The sequence below is a fragment of the Squalius cephalus genome (genome assembly GCF_949319135.1).
Source record: "Squalius cephalus genome assembly, chromosome: 4".
Taxonomy (NCBI): Eukaryota; Metazoa; Chordata; class Actinopteri; order Cypriniformes; family Leuciscidae; genus Squalius; species Squalius cephalus.
In genome coordinates this window covers 47099600-47123354 of record NC_137125.1, presented here as the reverse complement: position 1 = coordinate 47123354, position 23755 = coordinate 47099600, and the positions used below count along the sequence as shown (strand labels likewise).

Genomic DNA, 23755 nt, shown 5'->3' with positions numbered 1-23755 from the left:
AGTGTGACACTATATAATTTGGTGTGACATTCAGAATTGTGCCAGTAAAAATACTTTCTTAATCATAAATCATAAAAAAGTCAACGGAACACAAGAGAAATAGTATCAGCAAGATTCACAAGCATTTTCATAGATTTATAACCGGGTTTAACATAATTAATCTAAAATATCTGGAAAGGCTGAGGAGAGATTACTTACTTTGCATGATGATTTAGAAAAACAATACAAAATCTAATTAATCTGCACAAAAGAAATGTTAAATCTTAAGATAGTAATGAAAAAAATGTATGTTGAAGTTAGTTACTTAGGGAGAGTATATCCCATTTTCATTTTATATAGAATAACGTTTATGTCACACCATATGACAATTTTAGGCACGAATGCAACAAATTGGTGAATAAATCCAATTTCAAATACAAAATCTAAAAGACCACATATATTGTGGGAAATGCAAGAGTCAGTACAACACAACTCAATATTTTTTATGCCTAATATTTGAAGTAAAAAATAAAAACTTTTTTCAGGCGTCTCCCACCCATGTCGCACATCAAATAAGACTCAGAAATATTACACGTTCAAAAATGTCATGTTTACACGACGAAAACGTTCGTCTAGAAACACGTAACAAAAAAATACACGGCCATAAATGTTGCGTTAAGGCGATACAAACGATCGTGTCTTTAAATAACATGACAAAAAACTTCGCGTTTAGACGTACAAAACGTTGGCGTTTACACGGACCAAAAAGACGCGTACAAACTGTGCGTGTTAATGCGTCCAAATTTCACGCGTTGCATATAATAGGTATTGTCCCCAACGGCGTTCCATACTATGACAGCAAGTCCAGGATGAGCGTCGAAGAACCAAACAATCCAAGATCATGCCAAATCGTCAACAATCAAATCCAGCTAACTGAGTTAGCGACGTACGAAGAACGAGCCCCAGGTTTAAGTTTGCGCACCTGTTGCTATGACAGCAAGTCCAGGATGAGCGTCGAAGAACCAAACAATCCAAGATCATGCCAAATCGTCAACAATCAAATCCAGCTAACTGAGTTAACGACGTACGAAGAACGAGCCCCTGGAGCGTGTTATTTGTTTTGCAAAAATCCACCGCTCTCGGATCATCGGGTCCAATCAGCGCAGGGGGGTGTGAGATCTGACTGTCAATCACAGGTCGTGCACACGCCACAGATCTCACTCCCCCCTCGCGCACGTTACAAGTATGCACACGCCTGAAGTTCGTGCAGTAACGAAGAGTGATGGCGGAAAAGATTCCAATTCCTCGGTTAACCTCAAGAGCTAGGAGGTCAGAGCTTGCAACATTTCTTCTCGACAGGTAATTGTGCTTTATCAACCATTTACTTTATGAGTACTCCATGGTGTTGATCGATGCTGATGAGACAGGCGAGTTCACAGAAAATCTGGTGCACACGCACTGACCCTCATGAACTCGATGGGATCGTATTAGTTGATAGTGGGGGAGGGGCATGAGAGTTGTAAACATTCAAAATGTTGGCTAAGTCCACTCAATCTTCCAGGGTTGCCGACAGCAGCTTTAAAGGGGTCATATAATGGTACATGCACTTTTACAAGTTAATTGTACTGAAATGTGTGTTGGCAGTGCCTGTACACAACCATCATAAAATGATAAAAATCCATCCAGTGTTTTTTTTTTTATCTTCTTATATGTTTTCCCCTGTCTCTAATCAAGCCGTTCGACCGTGTGATGTCACACGGTCGGACGCCCCTCCCACCAGAGGCGGCCTTACCTATGTTTCACCCGTTTCAATTGAAACGGGCCCCGCCCTCCAAGGGGGCCCCCAACAGAACAGGAAAATCCCATTCATTTTCTCCCTAGGATATTTATTTTCAGACATAATGTCTAAAGTGGTCTCCAACACGTCACTCGCGAGAGTAGCTCGTGGCCTGATTGGAGGTAGCTCGCCAAGGGCCGTTCACATATCGCGTCTTTTGCGCGCTCAAGTTCGTTATTTCAAATAATTGAAGCGACGCGCTCATTTTTTTCCAGGAGCAACGAGTCAATATGAAGGATGCACCCAAACTACGGGTGTTTTTTTATTCTCCGTAAATAAATCTTCTAGCAGAGCTACGCAAGCGTTTATCGGTGGAAATCCATTAGCTATTAAAACTTCTCTGTCGTTGTGGAGAGCGCAGTGCATGGTAGGCTATAGCAACGACAGACACCACGGGAAAATCGGACCGAATTTTACTATTAATAATAAAAGATAAGCTAATGTGCATTGTAAATGTCAGTATTTTGTCTTTTTTGAATCATTCTTTTTATAAAAATGATTTAAAGGCTGAAATATGCGAGGTTTATATCTTTTTATAAAAACTTTTTTGTCAAAACTTTATTTGAACTTGTACATGTTAGTAGATAACATGTTGCAAGACACTCCTTTCAAATGTGGCCATCATTTTTAATGTTACTATTTTAATGTTTATGTAAACAAAAAGTGCATATTGATGGTATAAGTTTATTTGTTATTTGCTGGTTTTCGACATAAAACTTGGTGAATTGATTTTATTGTGTATAGTATTAGTACTTTTTGAACAGGATTATGTGATAACCATGCTCATTTTGCTCACTATAATCATGCAATTACATTTTCATACCATTTCATCTCTAGTTATGATGCACTATAAAATCAACAATAATTATGTGTTTTTACAGTATAATTTTTTTTTATGTCAATTAAGGGTGACATATATAGGCCTACAATAACTCGTTTAGGTCTAAAACAGTTAGCATAGTTGTTAATATGAGAGTTATGAGACATTATTTAAGAGATTTAATTATTGCATATAGCTCTCGGCCACTTCCATTTTTAAAAAGTAGCTAAAAAAGGTTGGAGACCCCTAAACCATCCAAGTTAGATTGACCACGAGCTACGAGGTTGTGAAACGAAAGTTTCTGCTCCTATAAAAGCCACAAAGTATAAAAATCAACCTTGTTATTTGCGATCTTCTGGAGAAATACTACACTACCCATAATTCTAAGCAAAACACTGACGTCTCTGATTGGTCAAATGGTCGAACTTGAGTCGCGCAGCGGTTACCATGGCGACGTTTACCGCCCCCGCGAACGGTGATCTGAAGTAAATAAATACCGGTAGTTTATGTGTTTATACTTTGCCTTTTTTCCGTAAGGTTAAAACGTTGTTGTTTTTTTGAGCAGGGAAATAATTTGAATAGGAAATGAAACGTACATATGCCAGTGGTGCCTGTTCATGAAGCTGAAAGTGCGCGTAATAAAATGATGCAAGCCAACAAGAATCCTTGCTTTTTCTGCTCATGTTTACATTTTATGTGGGCAGGGCCCCATATTAGTTATTGAAACGGGCCCCCAGATGCTTAAGGCCGCCCCTGCCTCCCACGATGGTCGATTGACAGCCGCAGTTCAAACACAGACTCCGCCCTCGCTCGTGAGCGAGCTGTCAATCATAGTCCGCGCGTCTCGCTGGAGCACTGTCTCTGACTGTCTGTGAGCAGAATGGCGTCTAAGCGATTGTGGTGTTCTGTTCTTGGGTGTAAAAACGATCACAGCAGTCATGTTGATGTTCCTAAATCCGAACCGCTGAAGACGCAGTGGCTGAGTTTTGTTTTCGAAGGGAATATTCCCCATGATCAACGTCAATGCTTTCATGTGTGCGCGAATCATTTCACACACCAGACTGCTTTACAAACGAGGGTCAGTATAAAGCTGGTTTTGCTAAAAGCTGCTTCTGGAAAAAGGATCCGTACCAACTATTCGTGTTGCTGCACCTCCAGAAGAACTGACGTGAGTGAAACGTTTTATTAACCTTTATATTAATCTTTGCAAATCGCTTGCACACTTCACGATGAATGCAGCTATTTTTACACTCAGGTACATTACGGCATGTTTTCTATGTACGACGTTCTCAATATAATCCATAATCCCACGTTTATAATGAACAACGCATTATGGTTTTTGTGTTATTATTAAAAACGGTGTACGCACAGAACAGAGGGGCGGGGTGAGCAAAGCTCATTATCATTTAAAGACACATGCACTGAAACGGCGTGCTGAAAACAGAGCTGTTTTTGACCAGGTAAAATGAGTGTTTTCTTACAATACTAATGAGAATTTTTAATTAAAGTATATTACAAACTTTTAATTTAGACCATAAAGAAGCATATTAGCTTGTACAAAAATGGCATTATATGACCCCTTTAACATTTTCACAGATTCTGCAAGGGGTATGTAAACTTTTGAGCACAACTGTAAAACAGAACAGGGAAATGGCTCCAACTTCAAGGAATAAGGCACAAAATCAACAATGTTCAGAGAAAAAAATTACATTAGCATGATTTTATGCATTTATCATGTTTGTTTTTATGATTGTTAAAACGTGTTTGTTAAACAAAAGCAAAAAAAAAGAATGTTATACCTCTAAATTTCAAAGCAATCCTTTTTACAAAATGCAAGCTCATCAATACAATCTAATTTAAAACCTAAAGTAGCGATTCAACCCAACTCTAGAAGCTGTAAAATGTCATGAACCGAGGCAGTGTGTGTAGCCATTGAGTCATACAGTCATGCCATCATTTTCTGACAACTCCCCCACGTCATCATAGTCTGTTATTAAAGACAAAAGCAAATATATCATGTTTAATGTTGTACTTAATATCTAAAACTGAGCCTATTAAAATCAGCAAATAATTAGTCAAAGATTTAAAAAAAAGAGTCAAACACTTACCCAACAGGATTCTCTCTTCTTCATTGCTGTTCTTCACATCATCATACTCCTCCTGATCTCCCTCTGATTCACATGTGAAATAAAACCTCACATTGTAATCTGTAATACAGCTTGTGTCACTGATGATGTCATTGATCTCTTTCCCTCATTACTGTGTGAGATTATTAGATTTACTCCAGATAAAGTCATGATGATTATAATTAATGGTAAACTATAAACGCATGTTCAATATATTGTTCTGTAACTCACCCGTTACACCTGGAGAGTCCTGTCCATTAATGATGACATCATCATAATTTCCTGGCGTGTCCACTACACACACACACACACACACACACACACACACACACACACACAGACAGACAGATCAAATGTTGCATTTTATCGGTACTGAGCATCAACTTAAAGGGGTGATGAACTGAGAAATCAAAGTTTCCTTGAGCTTTTGACATATAAGAGATCATCATACTATAATAATATCCTGTAAGTTTCAGAACTGAAAACTACCTTGTTAGTCCAATAAAAGCTTTTATAGACATCAGGCTCAGCAAACGACTCGTTTTTCAAAGTGGGGAACTATGACGTCAAAGAGGATAAAACACCGCCTCCACAAAAGAAGATAAACGCCTACTTCAACACGGCCTGTTTAGCCCCGCCCACCGATTCGCCCAAACATGCTAAATAACATAGGACGACATGATAGTTGCTACCGGATCGAGCTACTTACAAGCAATAAACATGCTGTTTACTAAATATTGTGCAGTGCCTGTTTGTGGAAGAAGACAGTTTAGCTTCCTTCGGATTCCAGCATGGTTAAACTTTATTAAATCAGTCAATCACAATTTCCCGACACGGATCTGCCAGCAACATGTAAGTAACCATGTGTATTCTAATGCCTGATCTGCGATCAGTGATTTCGGTGTAATTATTCAAGTTCAGATATTTCTCTTTTAATCGTTCAATACTGTAAATGCATCAGTGACTAAACGATCAACTTCACATAATTTCTCGTAGTATTATGAAAATAATCTTTTTTAAAACTGTTATTAAATTATATAGCCTACAGAAAGCGATCAAAGAACGATCCCTTTCGCCCAAGCTATCAATCAAACAGCACAGCGCGAGCCGCGAGAGCTTATCTGGACACTTACCAAACTCGTGATGACATAATGACACTGTTACACTACACAACGAAGCTCTTACTGTGTATTCACATCGTGTTTGCATTGTGATTTGGAGTAAGCATTTGTGAGAGTGCAAAAATTGCGTTGCAATGATAAGATCTTTATTCACGCGATCAACAGACTGTCTGTCATCTGCTCAGTGCTCATCATGCTGCAACCTTTCATGTGATGGAATAGATTTAAATATAATGCTTTAAACCATACTTTTCACGATTTGTTAATCTCGATAGCTGTAATAGTAAAAACGTAGTAAAAGTTTTCGAGAGAGTTCCTGTAATACTAGCTATTTCATATGCAAGCATGTCAGCCAATCACAGCAGTGGGCGTTTACTCTGCAGTCTCACAGCAGACACGCCCCTTAAAACGGAGCGTTCAAATCTGAAGCTGAAATCAGGCTTGGAAAAATGGCTTTTATTTATAAATTATGACAATTTTTTTATGTAAAAATCATACTAACATTATAAGGGCACCCCAGGCAACATTATAAAATAATAAAACAATCCAGTTCATGACCCCTTTAAAGGGACTGTGTTATTATACACATAAAACAATGAATACCTTCACCTTCTTCAATACCATGTTCACTAGTGATGACATCATCATAGCTCCCAGGTGTGTCTTCTACAAATTTAACATGAATCAGATGCCATCACACTAAAAACAAACTTGTATATGTATATTTTCTTAATTTCATATATACTGTATGAAATTCAGTTCATCAGGTTTCAGTCCATCAGTAATGACATCATCATAGTAACCCAGTGCGATTTCATTTGCCTTGTCTTCAAAAATCGAAATATTTTTAGGACTTAATGCTCTTGTTGGCCATGAGGTCATTGCCATTTTTAACAATCAATGAATGATGTGACCAGTTTACAAGACAAAAGTGGGCCTATAATGTAATATCAGTTAAAGGATTTTAGAGACAAATACACACAGAAACATACATTACAAATATATGATCCCCTACCTCCCAAAATTTCTGTATGTAGCAGATAAGATTTGAGTTATATTGATTTATATTTGTGTCCTCTAACCTGAAAGAAGCTCATCAGCATCTTCATACCCAGAATGCTGTTCTTCAGAAAGGACACTTCCTATTATGGAGAAGTAGATTCATCAGACACGCTGTTGTAAATCAACCAAAATCCCAAATTCCTTTGAATCACAACCGTAATCCTGTATCATTTCAGATAACACACAAAAGTCCCAAAATCGGATCTATGTGATTTATACTCTCCCCTATGAATAAAGTGATTATTATCTCCACAAATCAGACTCTATGACATTTACTCACCCCTCTGAGTGAAGAAACTCTGTCTATTAGTGGGTCTGTGAAGAAGCTCCTCATAAACGGCCTCAGTCGTCGTCCTGTGTCTCCTCTTAGAGAGAGCTGTGAGTGTAGACAGACAAACCTGCTGTCAGTTCACAACACATGACTGATCACACACTGAATAACTTACAATATGACAGTCTCTGGATCTCTCCTACCTCTCCTCATCACTCTGTTCTGCTGAATCAGTATAAGCAGTGGCACTAAGAGCAGTAAGAGCAAAACTCCCAGTACAACCACAAGCACAGAGAGAGACACTGGGGGAGTTTGTGGAGGAGTGACTGATGTTGAGCGCACTGTCTGAGAAACTGGAGGAGAAGCTGATGTTGTTGTGGCAGGAGTAGTGGACACTGACAAATCTGGCAAATCTGGCAAAACAGACACAAACACATTCAAAATCATGCAAATACACAGTTAGTAGCACTAAAATGATGTGAAAATCACTACTATTGCTCAGTATTTTGCTCTGACCTGCACAGGTGAGTCCAGCGTGCTCTTTGTGGGAGCAGTCAGTGTGGTTCTTCAGGGAGAGAGGACAGTCCCAAAGTTGAATCTCATTCCCTCTGCACTCAACTCTGTTCAGCCACACAACACCTTCACCAGCACCAAAGACTGAATTCCCATCAGCCCTCAGTGCTGCTCCACAACCCAGCTGCCTGCAGACCACCTGAGCATCGCTGATGTCCCACAGATCAGCACAGACTGAACCCCACACAGCGTTATGATACACCTCCAGCCTCCCAGAGCACCGGCCCAAACCTCCAATCAGTCTGAGAGGAACATGATCTAAATCACACACAGCAAAGACATAGACACGTTATTGTATACCATCAAAGTACAGTACTGTCAGAAGCATGCAAGGCATGTCTGTGGTGTGAGATTAAATCCTCTTAGTGTCCCAAGCTCAAAATAAACATACATACATGCATAACATATGGCTGTTATGATTTTTATGTTCTTCTACATCAAATTAACTTACCTGAACACTGTCTCTGATGTGGAGATGTGGAGCATGACAAATAGCTTCTAGGGGACTCATGACTCTCCTGTTCTGTAATCACAAGTTAATGAATACATTTTGTTCATACACTCAATTGTGTCTTGTATTTTTAGAGATGCTTGCAACAGTCTTACCTGAGCAGGTGACTTTGGCCACTTCATCATTATTACAGTAGTTCTGTCCCCAGGGTGAAGATGGACACTGCCACAGATTTGAATCATGTGGTCGACATTTCACTTTATCCAGCCAGTTACGAGCTGATTCCAGTCTTGGTATAGAATTGAAAAAAGCACCAGATCTTCCACAGTTCAGCTCTTGACAGATCAGACTCGCCGTGTCTCTGTCCATCTGGTTCCAGCACACATTACCCCAGGATCCATTGTAGAAAACCTCCACATTCCCTTCACAGCCCTCAGTTAACCTGATCTCTTTAAACTCTAGATGGAAAAAGACAAGAGCAATTCTGGTTGTGCTAAATCTAAACCAAAATAACTGGTTAATACAAGGCCAATGCTGCAGGCACTAATAACATCTATTGAGGCAAAAGGCATATATATATTATTATTAGGCTTATGTATATTTAGACGTTATTAGTGCCTGCAGCATGCATTGGCCAATTTGGCCTTGTATGTATGTATGTATGTATGTATGTATGTATGTATTTATGCATGTATGTATATATACAGTGGGTACGGAAAGTATTCAGACCCCCTTAAATTTTTCACTCTTTGTTATATTGCAGCCATTTGCTAAAATCATTTAAGTTCATTTTTTTTCCTCATTATTGTACACACAGCACCCCATATTGACAGAAAAACACAGAATTGTTGACATTTTTGCACATTTATTAAAAAAGAAAAACTGAAATATCACATGGTCCTAAGTATTCAGACCCTTTGCTCAGTATTTAGTAGAAGCACCCTTTTGATCTAATACAGCCATGAGTCTTTTTGGGAAAGATGCAACAAGTTTTTCACACCTGGATTTGGGTATCCTCTGCCATTCCTCCTTGCAGATCCTCTCCAGTTCTGTCAGGTTGGATGGTAAGCGTTGGTGGACAGCCATTTTCAGGTCTCTCCAGAGATGCTCAATTGGGTTTAAGTCAGGGCTCTGGCTGGGTCATTCAAGAACAGTCACGGAGTTGTTGTGAAGCCACTCCTTCGTTATTTTAGCTGTGTGCTTAGGGTCATTGTCTTGTTGGAAGATGAACCTTCGGCCAAGTCTGAGGTCCAGAGCACTCTGGAGAAGGTTTTCGTCCAGGATATCCCTGTACTTGGCCGCATTCATCTTTCCCTCGATTGCAACCAGTCGTCCTGTCCCTGCAGCTGAATAACAGCCCCACAGCATGATGCTGCCACCACCATGCTTCACTGTTGAGACTGTATTGGACAGGTGATGAGCAGTGCCTGGTTCTCACCACACATCACGCTTAGAATTAAGGCCAAAAAGTTCTATCTTGGTCTCATCAGACCAGAGAATCTTATTTATCACCATCTTGGAGTCCTTCAGGTGTTTTTTAGCAAACTCCATGCGGGCTTTCATGTGTCTTGCACTGAGGAGAGGCTTCCGTCGGGCCACTCTGCCATAAAGCCCCGACTGGTGGATGGCTGCAGTGATGGTTGACTTACTACAACTTTCTCCCATCTCCCGACTGCATCTCTGGAGCTCAGCCACAGTGATCTTTGGGTTCTTCTTTACCTCTCTCACCAAGGCTCTTCTCCCCCGATAGCTCAGTTTGGCCGGACAGCCAGCTCTAGGAAGGGTTCTGGTCGTCCCAAACGTCTTCCATTTAAGGATTATGGAGGCCACTGTGCTTTTAGGAACCTTAAGTGCAGCAGAATTTTTTTTTGTAACCTTGGCCAGATCTGTGCCTTGACACAATTCTGTCTCTGAGCTCTTTAGGCAGTTCCTTTGACCTCATGATTCTCATTTTCTCTGACATACACTGTGAGCTGTAAGGTCTTATATAGACAGGTGTGTGGCTTTCCTAATCAAGTCCAGTCAGTATAATCAAACACAGCTGGACTCAAATGAAGGTGTAGAACCATCTCAAGGATGATCAGAAGAAATGGACAGCACCTGAGTTAAATATATGAGTGTCACAGCAAAGGGTCTGAATACTTAGGACCATGTGATATTTCAGTTTTTCTTTTTTAATAAATGTGCAAAAGTGTCAACAATTCTGTGTTTTTCTGTCAATATGGGGTGCTGTGTGTACAATAATGAGGAAAAAAAATGAACTTAAATTATTTTAGCAAATGGCTGCAATACAACAAAGAGTGAAAAATTTAAGGGGGTCTGAATAGTTTCCTTACCCACTGTATATGGCAAACATTTCAACTAGGGTACCTGAGCACACGACTCCTACATCCTCCTTGTGTTGACAGTCATGTTTCCCCCAGCCTGGAGAAGAGCAGTTCCACAGGGACGTCTCATTCCCCTCACACTCCACCTCATCCAGCCATATGGGTCCAGAACCAGGACCAAACCAGGCTGGTACCTGCTGGTTACTGAGGGCCACTCCACACTGCAGCTGTCTGCACACCACATGGGCATCTTTAATATCCCAGGAGTCATCACACACTGTCCCCCATGAGCCGCTGTGAAAAACCTCCAGCCTCCCTGCACAGTCTCCCCCAGAACCCACCAGCCTGATGGACCCGCGACCTGATATTCAGAGAGAGAAAAACACATTATTGATCACTGACAACTGAAGAATCTGCCCAGATGTTGTTGTTCTCACCAAGGCAGGTGATTGACAGCTGTTGTGTGGAGCTGCAGTTGAGAGTTTGTGGAGAGCTGCAGTTCCTCAGATGAGCTTCACTCCCAGAGCACTGGAAGCCCGTCACACACTCATGACTGTGTTCAGGACTGGATGAAGAGGAGCCGGAGAAGTTCAGCACAGAGCCACAGCCCAGCTGTCTGCAGACCACAGAGGATTCAGTGAGACTCCAGGAGTCCAGCAGAACTCTCCTCCAGACCTGATGGATGGAAACTTCCAGCTCCCCCTCACACTGTCTCTCTCCAGACAACCGCACCAGACCGTCATGAACAGCCAGAGAGGAATCTGAGGAGAAGATCTTATGTTTTACTAAAATAAGAATTGTGTTATAACATGGTGAAAAAGAACATAATGCTCTCAGTGTCAACTATGTTTACCAGAGCAGACGACTCCAACATCTCGTCTATGAGAACATTCAGCTCGACTCCATGAAGAGACGGAACATTCTGAGAGTTTTGTTTCATTCCCGTAACAATCAAACATATCAGCCCAGATTTCACCACTTCCCTCTCCAAACCAGTCTGATCCCACAACAGACACAGCAATCCCACAATTCAGCTGTCTACAGAGGACACTGGCAGCTCTCATATCCCAGCATGCATCACACACTGAGCCCCACTCATTAAGGAACCGAAGCTCCACTCTTCCAGAACAGGAGTCTGAACCGTTCATCAGTCTGAGATCGGTGTAACCTGAATAAAGAACATAGAGGTTAAAATAAAGTAAAATGCAGCTGACAGAGAACATATACTGTTTTAAATACAAACAAAGAGACACTGAATATTTATAATTTACCAGAACAGATCAGGCCCACATTATAGTCACTGGTACAGCTTTGTTTGTGTGATAATGAAATTGAGCAAAATGAAATCTGAGACTCATCTCCTCTGCACTGAATCTCTTGTGTCCACATCTGAGTGTCTCCTTTGCCAAAAGCATCTTCTCCCAGCACCTGTACAGGAGCCCCACAGTCCAGCTCTCTACACACAACCAGCTCTCTACACACAACCTCTGCATCCTGCTGGTCAAAGGCAGCGTCACACACTGAAACCCACGACTGATCATCAAGTATCTCTTACCTCCCAGAGCACAGGTGAGATCCATTGACGAGTCTGGAAGCTTGATGACCTATTAATATTAGGAATGACAGTGCACAGTAGACAAAAACAAATGCTTGATAGTTAAATACAATAAACATACAAACAGTTTTCCAAACAAAATATTCTTTATGTCACAACAAATTAATGGGCAATCAGTTAAATTATTCACCCGAACAGATGACACCGGCATCATAACTGTGAGCACAGGCATGTACGCCCCATCCTGTTGACCCACAGTTCTTCAGTGTAGACTCTGATCCAGTACATAACACACCACTCATCCAGACTGGTCCTGATCCTTGTCCAAAATGAGCATCCCTCAGAGCATCTATAGGTTCTCCACAGTCCAGCTCTCTACACACCACTGCAGCATCAGCCATATCCCAGAAATCACCACACACTGTTCCCCACTGACCTCTGTGAAGAACCTCCACTCTACCAGCACAGCGACTGTTGCCACCAGCCAACCTCACATTCTTTTTGTCTAAGTGGCAGAAAAATACAGATAGAGACTGTGATTGCATCTCCGTAAGCACACTAGTTTGTGTATCAGTATATTGTGTACACAAATTCAGCACTGGTAAAGCACACTGGCTCACTACACATTTGGACACTGATTTTTCAATTCCCGGTGATATGATTTGGTGCTTGTGTCATAAAACGTCACCACTGGTATTTTTTAACAATACACATAACAGCTTTCTGACATTTTTTATGCTGTTTAAAGTATGTTATGAAATATACTTTGATTGTTGTTATATATATATATAAAACATTTTAGCCAAATTAGAAATATTTACTACACTGTTCACTACCTATCTACAGATGTTTATACTGACATATAATTAAATGACGATTTGTCTTTTCAAATCTTCCATCCAATGTCATGATGATATTGTGTTGGTTTGTGCAATTTGTTTTCCACTCAACAGAATTTCCATTAAGGGGAACGTAGTGAGCATCTAGTTTTTGGAGTGCATTGTGGGATTTTTAGGGAGCGAACATTCCAGTGAACTTGAAGGATTTTGTGATTGAGACAGACCTTAAAATGGCTGGCTCCTTGGTCAGAGTTCTGACTGTGAAATATGAAGCTGACTGAGATGCACCCTATTAGTAAAAGGTATGATATTACTATATTATTTTAACTCACCAGCACAGATCAGCCCCTGGTAATTATAATGTGAACAGCTGTTTTTGTGTAAGGATGTTGGACAGAGGTGAATCTGAGACTCATTTCCTCTGCACTGAATCTCTTGTGTCCACATCTGAGCGTCTCCTTTGCCAAAAGCATCTTCTCCCAGCACCTGTACAGGAGCCCCACAGTCCAGCTCTCTACACACAACCTCTGCATCCTGCTGGTCAAAGGCAGCGTCACACACTGAAACCCACGACTGATCATCAAGTATCTCTAACCTCCCAGAGCAACTCGAGTTTCCAATAAGCCTGACACCTGAAGTAGCAAGAGATAAGAGACGTTTCAATTTTGTTTATCTAAAGGTGTGTCATTCTTGTCATTATTGTTCTACCAAAGCACCACTTATTAATGTGAAAGGAGTAAAATAGTCAAATTACTCAATCTCTCGTGTCAATCCATATCACCTGACTTTAATTTTTATGGAACATAAAAGAGGAATTTTACAGAATATCCTGGTAGTCTTTTCAATATAATGAGAGTAAAATAAGAAAAAGAAAAAAAAAAACATTGTGTGCTCTACAGAACAAAGTCATAGAGATTTGAAAAGACACAAAGTAAATGATGACTGATTTTTCAGTTTTGGTTGAACTTTCCCTTTAAGGCAGTTGAATTATCAGTGATGTAAAAACAGTGCAGGGTTTGGAGCAGTTTACCTGAGCAGATTACTCCTGCATCTTTTGTATGATCACAGTCATAAAAACCCCAATTTATTGTTCCACAGTTCTTCAGTGTAGATTCTGATCCCGAACAAAACTTGCGATTTGTCCAGATTGGTCCTGATCCTGGTCCAAAATGAGCATCACTCAGAGCATCTACAGGTTCTCCACAGTCCAGCTCTCTACACACCACTGCAGCATCAGGCATATCCAAGCCAACATCACACACTGTTGCCCACTGACCTCTATGAAAAACCTCCACTCTACCAGCACAGCGACTGTGACCACCAACCAGCCTTACTCTCAAATTGTCTATAAAATAAATAAAGAGGGAGTAAAGACATTGGACAAAAGGAAAGAATGAGGAAAAAAGTATCACAATAAGAGAAAAAACTATGATAAAATTTACTAATATTTAGTGTAGATTTTGGTAACATTAAATTTTATTTCAGTTTATTTAAAAAAGGCTCAAACCTGCACACACTAGTCTAACATCATTTTCATATGAACAGTTGTTTTCATGTGATGGTGATGTTGGACAGAGGTGAATCTGAGACTCATTTCCTCTGCACTGAATCTCTTGTGTCCACATCTGAGCGTCTTCTTTGCCAAAAGCATCTTCTCCCAGCACCTGTACAGGAGCCCCACAGTCCAGCTCACACACAACCTCTGCATCCTGCTGGTCAAAGGCAGCGTCACACACTGAAACCCACGACTGATCATCAAGTATCTCTAACCTCCCAGAGCAGCGAGAACCTCCAACCAGCCGGACTCCTGAAAGAACAACACAGGAAAAAATGTAAAGTTAAAGAACTTCAATAATGAGTCAGTCATATAATTAATATATCAATCAACGAGAAATAATATTTTCCTTTATCTTCTGAAATAAAAGATATTTATTATGAAAACATATTATACATGTCAGCAAAACTTTTTCCCAGTCCAAAAGGACTTGAAAGTAACCTACAAAAACAGCTCATATACAAAACAGTGTATAGTTATTGTTACTGTACAAATCTAAATGCATTACATGACTGTCCACATTTCAACATTTTCATGTCAACAATGTCTATGAATGAATCCTATCAGGGAATTACATTAGAATGTAGAGTTAGAAACAAGCTTCTAAATTTTATTTTTAACAAGGTCTCTGATTATTACAGTCTGACATTAACAGTTTGTGCTGTCAAAAAGAAGCTGAAAAATGAAATTATCACTGCTTTTGGTGCAATTGTTTTGTGCATCAAGACAGGATTTTTAGCTTTAGCTTACCTGAACAAATGACTTGAGCGCTCTTATCAAGACACACATCAAGATCAGTTGGTTGTATGAATGCACATTTCTTAAGTGTAGACTCTGATCCAGTACACATTGCATTTTTCATCCAAAACGGTTTTGCTCCCAGTCCAAAATGAACATCATACAGAGCATCTACAGGTTCTCCACAGTCCAGCTCTCTACACACCACTGTAGCATCAGCCAAATCCCAACCATCACCACACACTGTTCCCCACCGACCTCTATGAAGAACCTCCACTCTACCAGCACAGCGACTGTGACCATTTACCAGTCTCACATTTCTTATGTCTATGAATGTAAGAGAAAAGACTATTGTAAATTTAAATTGTTATAATAAAATGAAATGAAATCTGCTTTGTTGTACTTTGAACTGTTACCAGTACACAGCAAACCAATGTTGTGCTCATGTGAACAGATGTTGTCATCTAACGGTGATGTTGGACAGAAGTGAATCTGATACTCGTCTCCTCTGCACTGAATCTCTTGTGTCCACATCTGAGCGTCTCCTTTGCCAAAAGCATCTTCTCCCAGCACCTGTACAGGAGCCCCACAGTCCAGCTCTCTACACACAACCTCTGCATCCTGCTGGTCAAAGGCAGCGTCACACACTGAAACCCACGACTGATCATCAAGGATCTCTAACCCCCCAGAGCAGCGAGAACCTCCAACCAGCCGGACTCCTGAAAGAACAACACAGATCAACAAAAGCATGGCTTATTTATGGGGCTTCAAGATAATGATTTGTACATCAAAGCCATTTTATTTTTAGTCTTATAATGAATAAAGTAAAAACACAAAAGAAAACCACAACAATTATAAATATAAAATATATTTATTATTGAAGTCAACATTTTAAAACTTCTTTAAAAATTAGAAGCCAATCTGGAAGTGCATATGAATTTTAATATGTAAAATATTTACCTGAGCAAATGACTCCAGCATCTCTACTATGATCACAGATGCTTTTACCCCATCCTGCTGACCCACAGTTCTTCAGTGTAGACTCTGATCCAGTACACATGACACCACTCAACCAGACTGGTCCTGATCCTGGTCCAAAATGAGCATCACCCAGAGCATCTACAGGTTCTCCACAGTCCAGCTCTCTACACACCACTGCAGCATCAACCAAATCCCAGACAGCTCCACACACTGTTCCCCACTGACCTCTATGAAGAACCTCCACTCTACCAGCACAGCGACTGTGACCACCAACCAGCCTCACATCCATACTGTCTAAATATTAAAGCTACACTGTGTGATTTTTACCCCCATCTAGCGGTGAAATTGTATATGACTACCCAGTGAATATTAGTTTCTGTTCCTCTCAATTCCGAGGGCGTTTTCACTCCTACGGTGGCCGTATTATTCCTAGATTAACATGGCTTCCAGTTATCGACTTCGTCCATGACAATAATAAACAATACGTCTAAAATGAATAAAACTACAGGACAGATGTCAGGAGGTAAACGTCACCCTTGGAATCGGCTATCCCAGCATAATCAGATTAGGCTAACGTTACAATGTGTACAAAGTAAAAGCAATTAAAAATAACTAAAATTTACAGTGTCCTTTTTTATATATAGCTTAAAAAATTGCGCCTTTAAAACTATTCATCACCTGTGATCCGTCGCAGCACAGATTTATGTTACAAGGTAAACAATACTTTTTCACCATTGATGCGAGGATGAAGTTATACTAGAGGTCGATCTGGCGTTATGCACAACCATGCTATGGTTAGACAAGCTTCGAATAAATAATAATAATAATAAAACTTCGAATTTACACAAATGAATTACAACAGGCTGAATTACCTGTCGAGAAGAAAGCAGGCAACCTCGGCGTCCGTTTTAAAATCTTTTCTCCTCATGAGCTCTTTCCATCTGGGAAAAGTTACTCCAATATTGACTATGGTCTTGCTGATTTGTCTGTCGCGTTGACGTTTTAATTCTCTCTTTCAAATGTGAGTACACACACACACACACACACACACACACTATCTTTCAAATCTGCTGGCACTCGCGAGCTCGCGAGTAATCTCCCCCTCACATTCGTCACGGTGTCACTGAGTGAAAAACGCAAAAGGCGAAGCTTGAATTTACAGGCATGTCCCTCTTTGGCTAATGTAGTTTCAAGATGGAGGGGCAACATGGCGACCGGCATTCGAACCCCTCACCCGTATGTACTTTCAATGGCAGATTATAAACTTAAGAGAATACTTTATTACTTGAAAGAAGTAAATATACATTAATGAGCACATATATTTTTGAAAGAACTAAGTGTTTTTTGCTAAGAATCAACTAAAAAAGTTACACAGTGTAGCTTTAAGCAGTAACAATGAGAGATGAAAGATGAAGGGATGAGAGTTCAATTTACAGCATTACAAAGTGGGTCTACTGGGAAAATGGGACACATGCGTCTGAGTATTTAAAATGAATATTCAGAGTTCAATACAAGTTTAGCTCAATCAACGTCATAGGTGTGTTGATTAACAAAAAAATAATTATGCTGATTATGTTTCAATTATCCTAAAATGTATTATTGTTTCAGTTGTAAATAGTTAAAAACAATTACAGGGTTTATACCATTATGTTGTCATGGAAACAAAGTTTAAAACTGGAAATAACTTTGCACAGAAAAGATTAGTAAGCATTTTTTTTTCCACACTATAATCATGTTAACGCATATTTGTTTAAGTATTGTTTCTATATTATTGAGACAGTGAGTATTTTAAAGTTTACAGAAAACTTTTTTTAAAGGGGGGACAAGTAGAAATTTATTATTTAGGTTAAAAAAAATATTTGCCACAAATTATGTTGATTGAGCTTAAACTATATTAAACCTGGTGTATTCTTTTAATATATATTTCCCCTCTATATAGTTCTTCTGTAGCTGAGGTCTTGGCATTGTTTAAGACACTAACATTGTAACCCTATAAAAGGCCTTTAGTTTTTTTAGTTTTCTTGATCACAACTTCTTGACATATTATACATTTATCCTGCTGGATTATGAATGAGTGATTCTTTTTCTTTTTTTATGAAAACGTTCATGGGACTTACTCAAGCTAACATGTCTGTCACTAATATTTCCAAATCAATGTTTATCAAATCAGAACTCCAAATGTGTGATCAATTTTACGGCCACCCAACTCGAGGGACAGAGATGCCTGATGGTTATAGAATAATGTTTGACACATGACGATTAAATCGTTTTCAGAGAAAATGTGATCAATGTATGATTTTTTTTTTTTTTTTTTAGATAACAGAAGATTGAGACAACATTTACAATGTTGATAATACATGAAACATTTAATTGCGATCACAAGATAACAAGACAAAAAAACTACAATAATGGCCTCTTAGGGTTTCAATAAATAAATATTAATATTATTTTGATAACAATATATTATAATGAATAAAAAGAAGACACTCATGTAAAACTTATTTGTAGCTATTTATAAATTGGAGAGACAGAGATAGAAAGAGATAAACTGCCTGTTAAACACAGGAGCACATTCAATATAAAGTGACAATGTGATTACACGGGCATCTAAAAAAAACACATTACAATATAGTTTAATTTTAAGATCTTAAATAACATAACCATAGCCCTTCATTTAAAATAAATAAATAAATAACAACAAAAAACAACAACAATCTCTTTAATTTCACGTCTACTTACCAGCTGTGATGAGTATTATAACTGAAGTCAGTAAAATGAGTGCCAGGCATCTCTCCATCTCTCTCTGCTTGATTAATTCAACATCCAGTACAAGCTTCTCCGCACTGATGATACAGAAGTACAGGCGTCCTCTCTCAGCCCCCTTAATGAGAGAGAAAGAGGTTCAAAACCCTCCAATCACACTCGCTGTTACCTTATTAGACAGAACAGAGGAAATCATCAAACAACTTCAGTGACAAATCAGACCAGGCTTTAATGATCTTCTCCATATATATCTAACAGTCAGTGCTGATGAACTCCTCCTCCCCACCCATCAAGACTGAGGGGATGCAGAAATACACACACACACACACACACGTATTTCACTGACTTACAGGAGACAGGAAACTCTCCAGTTTATTTACAGCATCAAAGCCCAACACCTGCAGAGAAGAGATAAAAGCACTGATAACTAACTGTGATATTAGCGTATGCATATGTTAGATATTATTAAATATTATTGTCAAATAGCATTTTTTTTAAAAAAAGAGGCAGAAAATACATTCTCCTTAAAATGTATTTTTGTGAAACATCTCATCACTTTCTCAAGATAATTCTCATCTTTTTAAATGCATGTACATTTAACACTTAATTTGTATTATATTACAAAAAAAAACTACTTAACGCTGCTCTGGGGGTGTTTCTAATACAGCGGCTGTGACAGTAAAGTTGACATATTTCTCTCTTCTGACTGCAATTATCAATCTCTCTTTTTTTTACTCTTTTTGAAAGTTGTGAAAACTCTGTTGTGGCGTTTTTCTTTTGCTATTTGAGCAAATGGAAACACAAAAAATATATATTTAATGTAGTCTCTCATGCACTGCTATAGAAGTTTACACGCCTTTCACTTCTGAGACGGTGATAGGCAATTTAGTAGTATTTTATATGTCTATGGACCTATTAAAGGGATACTCCACTTTAAAATGAAACTTATGTCATCATATACTCACCCTCATGTTGTTTCAAACCTGTATGAATTTCTTTCTTCTGCTGAACAGAAAGGAAGATATTTAGAAGATTATCAGTAACCAGACAGTTTCTGGTCTCATTGACTTCCATAGTATATATTTTTTCCTACTATGGAAGTCAATGGGACCCAGAAACTGTCTGGTTAAGGCAAGGCAAGGCAAGGCAAGTTTATTTATATAGCACATTTCATACACAATGGCAATTCAAAGTGCTTTACATAAAAGAAATTAAAATAATAAAAAGAAATAAGAATAATTAAAACAGTTAAGAAAAATAAAAAAATAAAATACAGTACAGTACAAACAGTCGGACGAACATTGGCACAGTGCTCATTCAGTAAATGCATAGCTAAACAGATGTGTTTTGAGTCTAGATTTGAATGTGACTACAGTAGGAGCACATCTGATCTCCTCTGGAAGCTGGTTCCAGCTGCGGCTGGCATAATAGCTAAAAGCAGATTCACCATGCTTTGAGTGAACCCTTGGTATTTCTACCTGATATGATCCTAATGATCTGAGTGATCTGTTGGGTTTATATTCAGTGAGCATATCTGCAATGTATTGAGGTCCTAGGCCATTGAATGATTTATATACCAGTAATAATACTTTAAAATCAATCCTAAATTTAACTGGGAGCCAGTGTAAAGACCTGAGGACTGGTGTGATATGTTCATATTTTCTAGTTCTGCTCAGAATCCTGGCGGCAGCGTTCTGTATGAGCTGCAACTGTCTTATGGTCTTTTTGGGAAGGCCAGTGAGGAGTCCGTTACAGTAATCCACCCTGCTGGTGATGAAAGCATGCACAAGTTTCTCTAAGTCTTGTCTGGAAACAAAGCATCTAATTCTTGCAATATTTTTCAGATGATAGTATGCTGATTTAGTTATTGCTTTGACATGACTACTGAAACTAAGGTCTGACTCTAGTGTCACACCAAGATTCCTGACTTGATTTTTAGTTGTTTGACCCCTAGAGTGAAGGTATGCATTCACCTTGAGAACTTCATCTTTGTTTCCAAATGCAATGACTTCAGTTTTGTCTATGTTTAACTGAAGAAAGTTTTGACACATCCAACTTTTGACTTCATCAATGCATTGGCACAGGGAGTCAATGGGGCTGTAGTCGTTAGGCGATAGGGCTAAGTAGAGCTGTGTGTCGTCTGCATAGCTGTGGTAAGCAATTTGGTTCTTTCTCATTATTTGGCTCATTGGGAGCATATACAGGTTGAACAGGAGTGGCGCAAGAATTGAGCCTTGAGGGACTCCGCATGTCATGGATGTCCACTCAGACTTATGGTCTCCTATACTCACATAATAACCTCTCCCATCTAAGTATGACCTGAACCATTTTAGGACTATCCCAGAAAGCCCCACCCAGTTTTCCAGCCTGTCAAGAAGTATGTTATGATCGACAGTGTCAAATGCAGCACTGAGGTCGAGTAGCACCAGCACTGATAGTTTGCCTGAATCAGTATTTAAGCGAATATCGTTTATTATCTTTATGAGCGCTGTCTCTGTGCTGTGGTGCGGTCGGAAACCAGATTGAAAATTGTCAAAGGATCCATTCGAGCTTAAGAATTTGTTCAGCTGATTGAAGACAACTTTTTCAATGATCTTGCCTATGAAAGGAAGATTTGAGATCGGTCTATAGTTGCTTAATATGGTCTTATCCAGATTGCTCTTTTTCAGGAGGGGCTTGACAACTGCAGTTTTCAGGGAGTTTGGAAAACTCCCAGAGAGAACTGAGACATTTACCACTTCTAGAAGATCTGCTTCTAAACTGTTTAACACACTTTTGAAAAATGATGTGGGAAGTGTGTCAAGAGCGCATGTTGATGTTTTAAGGTGCTGTACAGTTTCTTCCAAAATTTTGCCATCAATTTCTTTGAAATCAGACATAGTAACTACTTTCTCAGGTGGTTTGATCTGTCTGACCTCAGTGCAACTCAAGGATGTGCTGATCACCTTTCTGATATTATTGATTTTCTCAGAGAAGAAAGAAGCAAACTCACTGCACTTGTTGTCTGAGAGCATTTCACTGGGAATCTGGCTTGGGGGGTTTGTCAGTCTCTCTACAGTAGCAAAAAGAGTGCGTGTGTTGTTTAAATTGCTGTTTATAATATTTGAGAAGAAAGTCTGTCTAGCTTTGCCTAGTTCCATATTGAAAGCATGAAGGCTGTCTTTGTAGATGTTATAATGGACTACAAGTTTAGTCTTCCGCCACATGCGCTCTGCTTTTCTGCATTGTCTTTTCATAGTTTGCACTGCTGTTGAGTTTCTCCAAGGTGCTTTTTGTCTGCCACTCTTCTTCCTGACTTTCACAGGAGCAATATCATCAATTATACCTTTAACTTTTGAGTTAAAAGAATCAAGGAGAAAATCAACAGAGTCTGCAGATATGCTTGGTGTTAAGGATATAGCCTTCATAAATAGTACACTAGTGTTCTCATTTAAGCATCTCTTCTTGACAGACACAGATCTAGCTTCAGTGGCAGGAGAGATCAATATATCAAAGAAAATACAGAAATGATCAGACAGTGCTACATCCTTAATAACAATCGATGAAATGTTTAGACCCTTACTGATAAGTAAATCTAGAGTGTGTCCACGATTGTGTGTGGGTCCATGTACATGCTGAGTCAGATCAAAAGTTTTTAAAACACTTTTGATTTCTTTTGCCATATTGTTTTCTGCACTATCTATGTGGATGTTAAAATCTCCAGCAATGGCAAAACAGTCAAACTCTGAGGTAATTGCTGATAACAGTTCTGTAAAGTCCTCAGCAAAGGCTGGAGAGTATTTTGGAGGCCTGTAAATAATGATAAGTGAAATGCGTGGAGCACCTTTTAACACAATACCCAGATATTCGAAAGAAGGGTAATTCCCAAATGATATTTGCTTACATTGATAGATATCTTTAAAAAGAGCAGCTAGACCCCCACCTCTCTTAACAGCTCTGCAGACACTCATAAAAGTAAAGTTAGGAGGGGCTGCTTCATTGAGGATTGTTGCACTAAAGCTGTCTTCTAGCCAGGTTTCATTTAGAAGCATAAAATCCAGGTTGTTTGTGGTTATTAAATCGTTGACTAGAAGTGATTTATTTTTAAGTGAACGAATGTTTAAAAGTGCTAACTTAACAGTCTTACTTTTTGTCCCCACATCAATCTTACTTTGACGTGTAATAGGCACCAGATTAGTTAGGTTTGCTGCACGGCTATTGAAGGCCTTAGATTTTCTATCTTGTAATAAAACAGCAATAGAGAAAGATACAGGCACACTGGGTTCCCGCTTGTTCTGTAAACATTTGAGAAAGTTACTGTTATCAGAGCGGGGACCCAAAACACATCACTGAGAGCTGGTATCAGTTGTTTTTGGTTCACCTCGAGCAGATGGAGGTGGGTGTGGGCCCTGGCGTTGTGGCAGAGGCCGAAGAGCTCTCACAGGAGGGGGAGGGCGAGCTGGGCCCGCAGGCTTTGGTGCGGGTGGTAATGGTGCCTGTCGTTTTTTGGTTGGTATCTGGGGGCTTGCAGCAAAAGAGTGGGATAGTTTGGTTCCAGCATACACCAGTTCTTCCATTTTCTGTGAAAAACACAGAAGAGGCGAGGCTGGAGAGAGGGATAGCGTGTCTGGTGAAAGGGGCTGTTGCTCTGGTGTTATAGGAGGCTGTGATATGCTGTCCTGGCTTCCCTGGCTGTTTTCCAGGAAGTCGTCCTTGGGTGCTGAAACTTCAAGCAGTTCTGATATGTCTCTCTGTGGGCAGGGCTCAGCTGAGATTGT

At 39.5% G+C, this 23755-nt stretch overlaps 1 pseudogene across 1 annotated transcript; it reads right to left on the bottom strand.

Annotated features, from left to right (window-relative positions):
• Positions 1-1365: 1365 nt before the first annotated feature.
• On the bottom strand, positions 1366-16524 carry LOC307157724 (antigen WC1.1-like; annotated as a pseudogene). Its single transcript has 15 exons — positions 16320-16524; positions 12313-12429; positions 11839-12171; positions 11421-11735; positions 11005-11328; positions 10611-10928; positions 8396-8698; positions 8241-8312; positions 7733-8047; positions 7420-7620; positions 7226-7321; positions 6966-7025; positions 6487-6549; positions 4745-4807; positions 1366-1394 (listed from the first exon to the last, which is right to left on the bottom strand). The product of its transcript is annotated as an antigen WC1.1-like (transcript).
• Between the last annotated feature and the right edge of the window lie 7231 nt (positions 16525-23755).